This window comes from Molossus molossus, unplaced genomic scaffold (assembly GCF_014108415.1).
Source record: "Molossus molossus isolate mMolMol1 unplaced genomic scaffold, mMolMol1.p scaffold_m16_p_5, whole genome shotgun sequence".
In the NCBI taxonomy this organism is placed as follows: domain Eukaryota; kingdom Metazoa; phylum Chordata; class Mammalia; order Chiroptera; family Molossidae; genus Molossus; species Molossus molossus.
In genome coordinates this window covers 91,815,104-91,830,686 of record NW_023425388.1, presented here as the reverse complement: position 1 = coordinate 91,830,686, position 15,583 = coordinate 91,815,104, and positions in this window count along the sequence as shown.

Genomic DNA, 15,583 nt, shown 5'->3' with positions numbered 1-15,583 from the left:
TTGGAATTCTTCCCAAGGTCACCCTAATAAATAGAAAAAGTAATTTCAAACTAGAATCTTCTTATTCTGTGTTCTTTCCATAATATAATTACTGAGGACAGTGCCAATGGCAATTTGTAAAAATTATTTGGGGAGAAGCTGTGGGATAAGTAGAACAAATAATGTTAGAAATCTGTTTTGGTGGTGTAGGCATGAAGCTATGCACTTTCTCTAGGGCAGTGATTTTTCAACCAGTGTGCTGTAAGAATGTTTAAAACATGCAATGCAGGCCCTGGCTGAGTGGCTCAATTGGGTGAAGCATCATCCCATACACCAAAAAGGTTGTGGGCTCTATTCTGGACAGGGCATATACCTGGGTTATAGGTTAAGTTCCCGGTTGGGAGGCAGCCAATAAATGTTTCCCCCAACCCCCTTCTCTTCCTCTAAAATCAACAAACATATTCTCAGTTGAGGATTGGAAAAAAACCAAACATGCAATATCTGACTATTTAATCAGGGGCAATGTCCTCTTTTCCCTTAGATTGTCAAATAAGGTGACAATAGTCAACACAACAATAGCCATCCAGTATGAATGAATCAAAATTATACCTATTTTTTTTATCAGATCAGCAAAAAATACAATATATATTTTGGTGTGCTGCAGAATTTCAGTAATTAGTTTATGTGTGCCATGAAATGAAAAGGTTGGAAATTGCTGCTCTTGGGTGGTGATAATAGAATAGAAAAAATGGAATGGATACACAGACACATGAAAGGAGAATTAATAGAACTTACCAGTATAATATGAGAATTGTTCAAAAGGTAGGAATCAAAGAAAACCATAAAATATAGGTCCTGGGTGTTTGTGAGAATGATGGCCCCACTCATAGAAGTAGGAAATAAGGAAAAGTTAATGTAACATCATGAACTTGCTAAATTAATGGTGTTAGCCAAAGCTTAATGAGTTAGTGGGTATTGAAGATGTGAGTTCGAAGCTAAAGAAAAAAAAATCAAAGGTAATAAAGGTAAAAGGTGTCTCTGACACTAGATATTAAAATATATATCTTTATCTTGGACCTTTCTTAAGCTAATGCTAGCTGTTGTAAATGTTAAATCCCACATGCCATCAGTTTAAAATAAAATAAAATAATTTTAAACGTAGAATAACCCAAAATATTTGCCAGGTGGCCTTGCTTGCAATGATTGAGATCCCACGCTCTTCCCATCTAATGAAGACTGTAAGGCCTTGAGATCTTTCTCTCAGCCAGTAAAATTGGAGGGAGGGTTGTCTGGCACGTTCTATGAGCCTTGCTTATGAGTGGCACATATCATTTCTCTCCTTCTATTGACTAGAAATCAATCCCATTGCTACTTAACTGCGAGAGAATGTGGAAGAAGTAGTATGCCTAAAAGGAAAGGAAATAGTGGAAAACTTTACAACCTCAAGCACAAGTCACTTTCACTTATATATGTAATATGTAATGTGTAATGTTTAATATGCAATATATAAGAGGAAGATAGTTCTAAAAGGCTATTCAGGAACCATCAGTCTCTTGCTACCTCCACCTATTTCTTATTCCACACAGGCAACCATTTTTAACTCTTTCTTCTCATTACTTGAACCCAATACTTCTAGTAATGGACACCTGTGTTCACTGTGGGTGTGAACTATTCAGATTTCCTTTCAGAAGAGAACTTACTAGAAGAGCAAGTAGCTGACACCCTCAAGCTGTTGTAGTTTCAAACTGCCCAGCACAGTTTACCCCAGGACATGGAGCATGGTGAGAGTACTAAAGCCCATTTGTTTCCTCTCAAGTGACAGAATTTTGTAATAAGTAATCTTGCATCTCATGCTCTAATCACCCTGGCTTAGGATTTTCTCAGAGGCCCACTAGAGTTGGAGCTTCTTGGCCAATCTCCCTCCTTTGGTCTCTCCTTACATAGGTTTCAGATGTGTATTTCAGTCTGAAACTCCTTATGCCTTCTCTTATTCCCTGTCCCAAGCCTTCCAAGCATTTCCACCAAAAATCTTCTTGCAGGTCTAATTCTTTCTTGATGTCTGTTTCTTGAAGATCCTACACTGAGACAATGATTCTCAATTTGATTATCCTGGCAATTAAAATGTCATCTTTTACTCTCCCCTCTAGCTCATTTTAGGTCACCTAAGCCATCATGCCATCATAGGAATGCTAACTTCTTTTCTCCATCTCCCATCACAACCGCATTACTTGTCTAGATTACCAAAGGAATGTCCTCCATAATGCATCGCCTCCAGTCCTGATACCTCCAATACCGGTCAGACTAATACATTAAAGCACATTGAGTTTTGTAGTTCCTTTTACAAACACCAATGCCGCAGGGACCCGGCAGGTTATAAAAATGAGTGAAGCAAGCGAGGAATGTGGTGACTCATGAAAGCACCCTTCACAGCTTTCTCAGAGACAAGGTGACAGAGGTCCAGTGTGAATTCCTGACCTTTCCAGAAAATTTCTAATTGATCCTGCATTATAAATCATCTCACTGAAATGGCCTCTTCTTTATGTCCCCTCTACTCACGGCTGAGGGCACCTTGACCAGGAACTACGCCTTATAAACCACTGTACCCCTTGCTCATTGTAATGCTTGATATAATAAGCATTCAAAAAATTGAAGTTAAATTAAGTGCATTAGAACCATTTTTTGATAATATAAGACAGGAGAATTTCCCTAGGTTTTTGGTCCTTACAGGGAAAAGTGTAAATTTCCTGGAGGTCAATAAAGTTAGTTAATGTTCTGGTTGTGTATCTTGGATCATTAAACATACGATTTCTGCTAGAATTGGTTCATTTTCATAGAATTTTGTAGACTCTTTTCATCGGTCTCAATGCTCCCATTTCTCTTAGTGCAGTTTAGTCGTTTAAGTAGACCCTTGAACCAGAGCTTAGCTATAAAAATTTAACAAGGTAAATGCCAAAGCTTTTCTGATCCTTTATACTCTCTTACTATGTACAAATAATGTCAACATGCCTACTAAAAACTACCCTTCTTATGGGGCATCTGGGATACACATTCTATTGACCCAGGGGATCTAGACACAATTTGGGAAAATAAGTGGTAGAGTTAAGTACACTATAAAATGAAGATTTTGGAGGTTTACAGAAGTCTTCACCCTGAAATTCTCTGGGAAAACTCACTTACAACTTGATAGAAAATAGTCATTACTGAATCATATTTTCCTGCTACATGGACTATCACTTTTCTTCTTTAAAGAAAGATAATGTTCTACTTAAATTAAAAAGTGACTATAGTAATACTAACAACAAATATAAATTTAGAAACTGCTTGATAATTTTTATTACATCTATGTACATAGATATGTATGTATTATAGTAACTTAGTCCAAATATTAAAAATTAACATCACCTAAGCATTTACTATTTGCCAAGCACTTTATATACAGAGAGTTGGGCAGAAAGTAGGTTTACAGTTGTTCTTATGGAAAATAATACAATAATTATTAAATCATAATACAAGAATAAACTCTGTCTCATGTACGCACAACTGTAAACCTATTTTTTCCAAACCCTGTATTATTTTATTTAATTTTCCCAGAAACTCTATGGACTGAATATGTTGTCCACTTTATAGCCTGAGGCTTAGAGTTAATAATCATACTAGGTCATATAGCTAACAAGAAGAACTGAAGTAGAAATCAACTCTAGGACCCTTTCCCTGAATAATTACACTCTATTACCTGTTTGTATAATATTACCAATGAGCATAAAATAGGAACTACAATTTTGAAATGCATTCTGTATTTATGACCTTGGGTAATCTCCATTTTGCCACTTTTCAATGTTCAAGATGTTACTCAGTGATTCGGCTAGTGGTGACTTTGCTTCCCACTTCTTCGGAACCTTGGATTCTTGCCGCGTACTACCATAGTAGAGGAAGGAACAGGCAGCTACCCTTGATTTCATTTCTGTGAACTCCGTTTCAAGAGCATGAGACTTGTCTGACATATGGTGAACTCTTCAAGCAAATATGCTCCCTTGAACATTCAACAAATAATCTAATTTGGAAACACCAAATACCACAAGGAAAAAGTAGTACTTTTTGTGCTATTTTCTGACAGATTTCCACACCAATGATTTATGGAAGTGTGTTAAGTTGGGATTCTTATCTGAAGCCAAAAAAAAAAAAAAAAAAAAAAATCCCTTACATTTTTTAAGCCGATCACCCTCAATGATGGAAGCCAAAACCTTGGAATGTTTGCTAAAATCAAGGATGAGAGAACACAAAATGTCATGTACTATCAAGAACTTATTGACTTTCATATGGTTCTCATTTATTCTCATACAGAGCCAGTCAAAAGTGTTGGGAGGAAGCCAATACAAATTGTTATAGATAACACTATCTGAATTTAACTGCCATAGGTATGCTTCATATAATAAATATATATATTTCATATCAGCAACTCAGCAACACAAAAATAGAAAAAGACTCTAGTCAAAATTCATTTGGATATTCTATTTCATAGAATGCTCAACTTGCCAATATTATTATTTATCTTGGGCTGGAGATCCCTTAATACTCAATTTGTTTCATGTTTCTGACTTTAGAGTTTATATATATAATAATCTATGGAATATTGAAATTATGTTACAATGCTATCTTAGGGTAATAACTTTTTTCCAGTACGTGAATTATTAGTATATGCTTGTAGAATTAAATAGATTAAATTGTTCTATTTTCAAAGACATTTTGCAAATTGGAATATTTTCCTTGTTTAACTGGCTATAATTCAGTTTTAGGCATCATTTGAACAGGAAAATTTCCAGGTTAACATTCCGTAAAATTTAGCCTAATAGTTATGAATCATTCATCAAATGCCTAACACAGTAACTGGCAAACAATAAATAAGAAGGCATAAAATAAGTAAATCTTGAATTAATTTTTGAATATGTTATAAGAGGACAAATTATTAGTATTACCATTTTCAACAAAGATGACATGGATGCAGTGAATACAACTGAGTTCCACTTGGCTTAATGTTCCTCTTAGAGAGAGTGAGAGAGCTTTTGTAGAGGCAAGTCCAATCGAACATATGGCCTGACCCAAAGAATAAACTCATAAATGTTGAATAAGTATTTTTAATGTAGTGTCATTATAGGTAACAAAATAATCCTAATTATAGGTAACAAAATAATCCTATCAAACCTTTTTCTACTGTGAAGAAAGGGAATCCAAATATAATACATTATAATACAATCAGTGAATGTCAAGGACAAAAATAAGACTAAAATTGTTTGAGAAATGCTTTTCTTCTAAAACAACATGTACATAAAAGGAATCAAGAAATATTAAAGCAAAGTGTTTTGGGTTTGGTTCTCTGTTTTAATGTATGTTTCTTACTATGGTGATGCAATATCACTTAGTGGCATAAATCACTAAGTCACTTAAAGTCACATATCTCTCATATTTTCTGTGGGTCAGGGATTCAGACATGGCATAGTGCAAAGAGCTTGTCTCTGCTCCAAGTTTTCTGAGCCTCAGATGTGAGACTCAAAGCCTGGGGGTTAGAATCATCTGAAGGCTCATTCATTCACATGTCTAGTTATTAATGTTGCTGTATTAGGAACATAGAAAGGTTATTGTGTGGAGCACTCACACATGAGCTGTTTTTGTGAACTGGACTTCCTCATGAGATGATGGCTAGTTTCAAGTACACACATCCCAGGGGAGACGGAGGTGAAAGAGTTATCAAGAATTGTGAAATGTCTGGGAATTTACCCTATTTATAAGCCAGCAAGTTAGCCTGTCACAATTTCATGAATGTTGGTGAAAGACATGAGTTCTCTAGGTCAGAGATAATGGATGGTTTGACACACATCAATAGCAGTAGCCAGAGCGTCATCATTATTATGTGTTGGTCCCCCAAGCCTCAGTTTCCACAGAGTGATGCAAAGTGTACACAGTGGGTTTTGTTGAAGGACAGAAAATACAAATTTAAGGAAGCTTAGTCTTTAATAATGGATGGAAAGCAAACATTTGTCTCAGAGGGAGATATTGTTTTTATTATACTGGGAGAATGAAAATCAACTCCTTCACCTTCTCCCTTTATTCATTAAGAATTACTACAGCAAAATTAAAAGTGTTAGTATCTTCAAGGTTATAAAATAATTAAATGATGTTTCTCAAGTAAATATTGCAATTTGTATAAATATATAAATTTGGTGAGATTTGATAGGATTTTTACCAAAACTATAGGTAATTTTTGTAGAATTGATATCTTTAATATGTTGACTTTTTGAAAATTCATGAGCAGGGTACATCTCTCCGTTTTTTGTTTCTGTTTTTTAAATATTTTTTTATTGATTTTTAGAGAGGAAGATAGAAACATCCATGTGAAAGGGAAGCATTGATCAGCTGCTTCCTGCATGCCCCCAACTAGGGATCAAGCCTGAAACCCTGGCATATGCCCTGACCAGGAATCAAATGGGGACCTCTCAGTCCATGGGACAATGCTCAATCCACTGAGTCACACTGGCCGGGCTACATTTCTCCTTTTATTTCAGTTTGTATTGGTATCTTTCATCAGCATTTTATAATTTTGATTATAGAGATCCTGTACAAGTCTTGTACAACATGTACCTATGTACTTCATTTTATTTGGAAAAATTATAAATAATATTGTTAATAATATCAAAACTCCAGTTTCAATATGTTCATTGTTATTTCCTTGAAAATAGTACATTTTGAGGTTAGATTTTATATCTCACTACTGTGTTTAACTTATTTATCAGTTCTAGGTTTTTACCTTTTGTAGATTCTTTGAAGATTTTCTATGTAGATAATCATGCCTTCTAAAAAGTGTGGCAATTTTATATCTTCCTCTCCAATCTGTATGTTTTTCATTTCTTTCTTTATGTTTTTTTTGGTCTTATTGCTCTGGCTACATCTTATAATACAATGCTAAATAAGAGTGGTGGGCAAGCATCCTAGCCTTGTATTCATTCTTAGGGAGAAAACATTCAATCTTTCACTGTTAAATATGATATTAGCTATAAGTTCTTTGTACATACTTTTTATCAATTTGAGAAACTTCTCCTCTTAGCTTTCCTATTTTTTTCAGGAATGGCTGTTAAAATTTAATGTTTTTCTGTCCTTAATTGCTATGATCATGTGGTTTTCTTCTTTAGCCTGTATATATGGTGATTATTTTCATTGATTTTTTAATATTGAACTAGCCTTGCATACCTGAATCAAATCTCCCTTATTCATGGTGCATAAATATTTAATACATTGCTGGATTCAATTTTACTAAGGTTTTGTTGAGAATTTTGCATCTAAGTTCAATGGAGACATGTAGATGTAGTTTTCTTTCTTTGACTTCTTTACCTTTTTTTTACATTTTTTGTGGGGCTCTTTGTATGGAGCTTCATGAAATAAGTTAAAGATCATTTCCTTATCCTTTATTTTCTAGAGTCCATTGTATAAAATTGTGTTAATTCTTCTTTGTTTATAAATTTCTTCATGAAATTATCTAGGTCTGGGGATTTATTTCCAAAGCAATTTTAAATTTTGAATTCAGTTTATTTTATTATTGTGTGACTATTCAGTTTATTTTACTTTGTTAAATTTTTGTAACTTGTAGTTTTTGAGAAATTAATCCATTTTAATACATTGTCACATTTATGAGTATAAAGTAGTTTGTAATATTCCCTTGTTGTCTTTTTAATGACTTTGGGGTCTAAAGTAATATCACTTGTTTTATTGTTAACATTTACAATTTACGTCTTCACTATTTATAGTTTTTATATTTTAAAAGTTTCATCGGTTGTTTTTTTTTAAGAACCATTTTATTGATTTTCTCTCTTGTTTTCCTCTTTTCATTTTCATTTGTATTTGCTCTTAACTTTATCATGTTTTTCATACTAGTTCTTGTTGTTTTGATTTTTCTCTTATTTTTTTTAGCTCTTTTTCTCCTTAAGTACGATCTTAAATAATTAATTTAAAGTCTTCACTCTTTTTAAAAATATCTATACAGTACTGTACATTTTCATTGAATTGTTACTTTAGGCATATCTCATTAATATTGATCTTTTCATCTTTTGTTTTCATTTTCTTCAGTTCTACATATGTTAATTTTTTGAGACTCTTTCAGCCATGGATTATTTAAAAGTATATTGTTCAATTTTCAAATGTTCACAGAATTTTCTGTTATCTTTACTGCATTTACTTCTGGTTTGAGTCCATAATGATTAAAGAACATATGCTGTATGATTACTATTCTTTGAAATGTGTTGATATTTGTTTTATGATTCAAGGTATGGTCTATCTTGGTGAATGGCCCATGGGCATTTGAATAGTGTGTTTATTATGCTGTGATTGGGAGGAGTATTTTAAAAAATGTCTACTTGATCTTGTTGATTGATAATATTTTTCAGTTATTCTATATTGTTGCTTACTTTTTGTCTATCACTTCTATACGATGCCGTGAGTGCGGTTTTGAAGTCCTCAATTTTAATGGTGAATTTGCCTATTTTTTTCATTCAGCTCTATCCTTTTCTGTTCAGTGTATTAAGAAGTTCTTTTGTTTGGTGCACACACATTTAGGATCACTATATCTTCTTGGTAGGTCAATCATTTTATTATCATTATTTAATAACTTTATTTGACTTTACTAATTTTCTTTGCTCTAGAGTTACTTTATCTGATATAAATATAGCTATTCTTGCTTTTTAAAATCAATGCTTACATAATATATTTTCTTCCAAGATTTTATTATTAATATGTCTATATCATTATGTTTGAAATTAGTTTTTTTTGTAGACTCTATATAGGAGGGTCTTGATTTTGTATCTACTCTGCCAGTCTCTGTCCTTTGATTTGTCTATTTAAATGATTTATTTGTAAAATAATTACAGTGGTTTAGGTCTGTCAATTTATTATTTGTTTTCATTTTCCCTTCAGTTCTCAGTGTTCTTTCTCTTTTCTTGCCTTCCTGTGAGTAACTTAATCTTTTCTTTAGAATTATTTTTATTTCATTTTATTGTTTTGGATTATTGTTTTTGAATATATGTGGTATAAATTTTAGTGATTATGATACTGTTGTAATTAGCTAGTTATTAATAATAGAAAGGGAACAAAGGGCAGGCCAGACATTAGAGGCATGTCTCTGCAAAACGTTGGGGGAAGGGGACTGGACAACGAGAAGACAGAAGCATGCCCAGTGAAGTTGGGATGACAAAGGGAAGATACTTGCCTGTCAATCACACAGGGACGAAGGTGGGGGGTATGAGGGTCGCGTGGGGGTGGGAATGATTGGCCAGAGTGGGCGTGGCCACTGCAAGTGCATGGGAGATTTGAGATACTTAATTCCCTGAACAAAGACGTTTGCTCTCTTGGCTCTCTTGGGACTAGGGACTCCGGCTTATGGGGCTCTTTTGCTCCTGCCGCCCTGCATTCATCTACATGGCGCACAGCATATGGACCCCACACACAATAGACGAACAAACTGAAACTAGCCTGATGCTCAGCTGAACCAAGCTCCAACATGGAAAGAAAACCCTGGACACTGGCTTTCTTTCTAGTTTTACTGAAATCCCACTACACTTCTTCTATGACTGGACTAAGGGAAATGGGACTTTGGAAATGCAGGTATTTAACTTCAAGCAAATAAAAATCAGTCATTCTCCTGTATGAGTCTCAGAAAATTCATTTTCTCAGGATATTGCAAGGATTCCACCTCCAGCAGCACCCAGGGGGGAAGAAGACCCCTCAATCCATTGGTGTCAGTTGCTCAGAATATAAAAATACATGTGTGACTCTGAACATACATATAAGTTCTGATAATGTTTAAGTGAACAAATTTAGTCTGTGTTTGCCTCTACTAAATGAGAATTGATGTAGATATTTTCTTAAGGTTCTTCGTGTTCTAAAATTTGTAATATGTGATTAAGAGTCATGATTTAAAAAAATTTTTTTTATTTATTGATTTTTTTTAAAGAGAGAGAAAGGGAAAGGGAGAGATAGAAACACCAATGAGAGAGAACATCGATTGGCTGCCTCCTGCATGCCCCCCACTGGGGATTGGGCCCACAATCTGGCATGTGCAGACCTCTTGGTACATGGGTCGATGCTCAACCACTGAGGCACAGCAGCCGAGCAATAGTCATGATTATAAATGTGTTTTTATTAGAAAATTATAGTACTCTATGAAAAAATAAAACTTTACAGTTTTGCTACATCTATTGATTTTTAAGTGAGAAAAAAACATATATATGGATGTACATGTGTAAGTATATTGGTGAAAACATGTGTTAAAAGGGTCATTTTTCCAAAAGAATTAAGAATAAAGATGGATTTTTTATCCATACACTGATCCAGAGTTTAAGGAGTTAATTGAGAACAATTCTGAACCCCCTTGTAATAATTCTGGATTATTTGGCATGTGTGAGGAATTCTAACTGTTCTGTGCTTTTCCAAAAAAAAACATATTCATTTTTGTAATTTTTGTACTTTACATATTAATAAATGCATCAATGTTTTTAAAATTTGTAAAAATCACCATTGTAATATAAGCTCACATCTGTGATTTGTATGTTTTGTTGCAGATCACTGAAACAACTGAGGCAATACAAACAAAGGATCTAGTTAGCTAAGTTACTTATCAGAACTAGAATAAGCCCCCCCCCCAAATCTATGCATTTATGCAATCGCAACAATTAATGTGTTTTTGTTTGCTTGCTCATTTGGGATACCTACCCTCTGTCAGGCATGGTTCTAAGCCTTGGATTCTTTTTCATGAAATAGAGAGCTAATGAATGTGTTGAAGATTGATGTAGAAGTTAAGTTGATGCCTGAAAAACTTTTAGTCCTTTGACTCTTGCAACAGGTCAGATACTAAAATAATTTGCTCTCCCACAATCCATGAATCATTAAAGAAACTCACCTTTGTTGAGTGAAGTGCATTTTTCTTAGTTTCTACATTATGATACAGTTTAAAGGACACACTTAACCATTACACTATGTACTTGTGGAGGATTGACAAAAATATTTTTGTTTATATGCCCTCAGGTTTTCCAAACACAAAAGGTCTTTTAAAAAATGACTATTTAAAAGAAAAAAAATGCTTTTAATTGAGTTCAGAGAGAGAGGAAGGAAAAGGGAAAGAGAGAGAGAGAGAGAGAGAGAGAGAGAAATATTGATGTGAGAGAGAAACATCAATCAGCTGCCCCTCATATGCACCCCCACCGGAGAAAGAGCACACAACCTGGGTGTGTGTCCTAACCAGAAATCAAACCTGTGACCTTTTAGAGCACAGGACGATGCTCAGCCAACTAAGCCACACCAGCCAGGGCTGAAAGTAGCTATTTTATTTTATTTTTTTAAACTAATTTTTCTTTATTGATTTTAGAGAGACAGGAAGGGAGAGGGAGAGAGATAGAGACATTGATAAGAGAGAACATCTATTGGCCACCTCCTGCATGCCCCCCACTGGGGATTGGGCCTACAACCTGAGGATGTGCCCTGACCGGGAATCAAACTGGCGACCACTTGGTGCATGGGTGGATGCTCAATCACAGAGCCACACCAGCGGGGCTGAAAGTAGCTGTTTTAAGTGGATATAGAAATAAACATGGATATAACTAGATATTATATGTTACTGTGAATATTTTATTTTGTTAAAAAGTACTGTGGTGGAAAAGAATCAGGATTTAGAGTCAAATAAAAGTAAGGTCAAGACCTTTAGCTATTTTTATCAGTTGAATTCAATGCTTAATAAATTCTAGAGACTTAGTTTCTTTAGCATGAACATAAAAATAATTATATCAAGGTAACTGAGTTGGAGTGTAAAAATTGAGTATTATAGGTGGAGTGTTTTTCCTTAGTTTACATTCTCAAGTAATATTTTCCCTTCCCTATTTTTTTATTTTAGTCTAGTGAAAAGTCTGGTTTTCGGATTTGTTAATCAAAATTGAACTTTGAAGAAAGTGAGCTCGAAACGTAAATTTTCAAAAGCCATTTGGGAGCCATTGTTAGACGCTTGGACAACTCTCATCATAATGTTTTACATTAAAGTGATCCATAATTATTTTTAAGATACAGAATAAACCTTCTTATTTCTCACTGTTAGAAAAATGATTTTGGTGACATTTGAAGTATGTTATAAGAAAATTATATAAGGTAGAAAATTTTCTTCAATGAATAGAATATTTTGACTTTCTATGAAAGCTATTTTTTGGTCCCCAAATAAATAATACAAAATTTAATTTCCATCTTTTGCTTTTAAATTCTAAGGTCATATATTCTTCATTTACAGTAGACTACATGCATTTATAGAGCTGGAAATGCTGTTTCAGATAGGTAGATATTGAGTGGTAAAAGGCTATTTTATGAGCATAGTTTTCTGCTATGTAGGGCACATAAATTATTAAATTTAGTCTGAAATGATTGAAAAAAGTTCCAACGTCTTTTAACAATTAAAAAAAAATATGTTAGGCTCTGAGACAATCTGATTCACTCAGCAAATTTGTATTTTGATTAAAGGAACGATTTAATCCTGCACAGTAAGTGCATGGAAAAAGTTGGCCAGCTGTTTGATTCCATGTGGTTGTTAGAGAAGAAAATACGGCTCTTATGCAGCCTTTTAGCCCTGTGTAGCTTTGTGATTGTAGTTGTTTACTCATGATGGAAATGTTCTTATTACATTGTGGGCAAGAGGCACTTTTATTGGTTTCCTCACAGTAACTGCTTATTTCAGGAAGCCTTACATTAAAATGCTGGATGCAGATCTCTGGAGTTGATCTTGTAACAGAGCTAGAACACACTGCCTTGATTCTTAGACATGTGCAGGAGACAAACAATTTCCTAAGAGGCTGGATGCAATTTTAATAATTTATTCTATGCTTACTAAAGATATGGGCATATATATCAAAAGATGAGGTTTGATACAGCCTTCTCTAAATTTTAGTTTTACATGTATATAGCAGTTGAGCCTCCCATGACTATAAAATGTCATTTAAAAATAAAAACTCAGTTCTGTAGGTACAGGTGAGCCACCATTAGTTGGTATGTTTTCATTAGCTATTATACTACCAACACTATAATGATCAACATAGTGCTGACCTTGGACTGCTTTTTCTGCACTTGGAGCTGAGTACTCCTCCGGTGGTTGGGCCAGTTGAGTCGTACATCTTTTGTCCTAAACCATATGGAGCATGTTTTTGTATGAACTCTCATGATTGAGGACAGCTGTCTCAGCCCCAACATTTGCCTTCAGGGGATCTTTGCATCATTTAACGATACAGCTAACAACATGTTTTTATCATGAAGTTAGCCATATACAGCTTGACGGGGAATTCCACTGTTTCCTTCCTAAAAAACACATGGAAGAGTCTATATTTTATCTTTTTCTATCTCTTTTCTTCTTTCTCTTTTAATGTCTCTTTCCTTTCTTCTTTATTTCTATTAATATTTACTGGGTGTCAAAAATGTGCTAGGTAGGGCTTGTAACACCAAATTGCCTGTTTTCAATAGTTTAAACATTTTCTGCAATTTCTAAATGCAGTTCATTTTTCCATTCAATTTCTTGTTTTGAGTATAATTTAGATATCTAAAATATATGTGTTACTTTTTCATTTTTTAGTATAAATAATATGATTCAGATTTAACTCTTAGATTTTCCTGAAAGATATTTTAAATGAACAGCTCAAATGTTGATGGATCTATACTGAAATTCTACTAACTCGTCTTACTTTAGAGATTTTCATTATAATGTAGTCATAAGTGTATAAATATTTAATTAAAATTAATTTTTATCACTTTTAAATGGCTATAATAACACTAAATAGGAAGTACAGTGACCTGTAATGGAAACTCATAAGCACTGGAAATATATGGAAGATACAAAATAATTAAACCAATTACATTATATATTGTTGCTGATTTTTACTTTATAATTTGTTAAAGACCTCGTTTGTTGTTGATACAAAGGCAAACTATTGAAAAACCAATGGGTAATGAAAAAAATCTAAGTTAAAGTAATAATACAGACTTTAGTCATAAAATTTTTGTTTCCTCATGGGTGAATTATCACTTGTCTCATTTATTGCTAAATGAAATATTCAACTATGTCTCCAAATAATTCCATATTATACAGATGAGTAAATTTAGAGGGTCTCAGTGAAATTATATTGATATTTATTTACTCTTTCTAGTGCTTATATTTATTCTTAATAATTCAGATAGATGTGCAACAAAAATATCATTGACTATCTATGGATGCCAGGTATTGTATGTGATAAACTAAAGGTACAGAAATGAACACAATGTTGTCGCAATCTGGTGGAGTCCACTTGTTGGTGCTGAGAGTTTGAGGAGAAGACACAGAGACAATAATGATAGACTTTGTTTTCAAGGGTGTGATGTCTTAAATAGGGTGCAGGCAAAAATTGGCACATTAAATGAATGATGTGAAGATACTAATATTCTCCAAATGCAAACATAATTCTATACTATGACTAGTTTTTATATCTCTTTAAGATATAAATGACATACCATAAATTTGCCCGTTTTGAGGAGACAGTTTTGATTACTTCTACAATTGTACTACCATCACCGCTACGCAGTTTAGGAACTTTTCTCACCTCCTCACTGCCCTGTATCCCTTTGTGGTCCCACACTCCCAGCCCCAGCCCCAGGCAAACACTGATCTGCTTTCTATCTCTTTTCCCTTTTCTAGAAATTCCAGAAAAATGCAGTGAAACACAGGGTGGGGCAAAAGTTGGTTTATAGTTGTTTGTATGGAAAATAATACAATAATAAATAAACGATGATACAAGAATAAGCTCTGTGTTTTGCATACTCACAACTGTAACCCTATTTGCCCCACCCTGTACAATGCAGTTCATAACATACATAGTTTTGTTATACGTTTCATGTTTCTCAGCTTACTTTTTACCACGAAAACTATGTTTCAGGTGGCACTGTGAAATGTGTAAGATGCTTTTTGACTAAAACCTTTTGGGGTACCAAACCTAACTGGCATCTTGCTCCAAAAAGTCATTATCAACCTTCAGAAAAGAAACCAATGGAGGTATAGGTATGAGGGGCATTTGACTTCTCATTTTAAAAACCCGGATGTCCTGTTTTTCCCATAGGCCACCATGTAGAAACCATGGGGCACAATGGGACGAATAATACTGAAGTTCTCAAATTTTACAGTGCAAATGTTTTATCAATTTTGATTTTAAAGTCTTCTGGCTTTTGGAACACCATTCCAAAAAAATTTCTTTGAACCCTTTGCTATAGTTATGAGATATATTTATATATATTTATATATATATATATATATATATATATATATATATATATATATTCATTTTATATATCAGAAACTAAAACTTACAAAAGATCAGAATTTGCCTAATGACACAACTAATAAGTGACAACTAAGATTTAAAAACAGGCCTGTCTGGAGCAGGGTGGGAGCAGGAAGGCAGGGGTCACTGGGAAAAAAAGGGGTGACATCTGTAATAATTTCAACAATATAAATAAATAAATAAATAAATAAATAAATAAATAAATAAATAGATAGATAGATAAATGCAGGCCCATG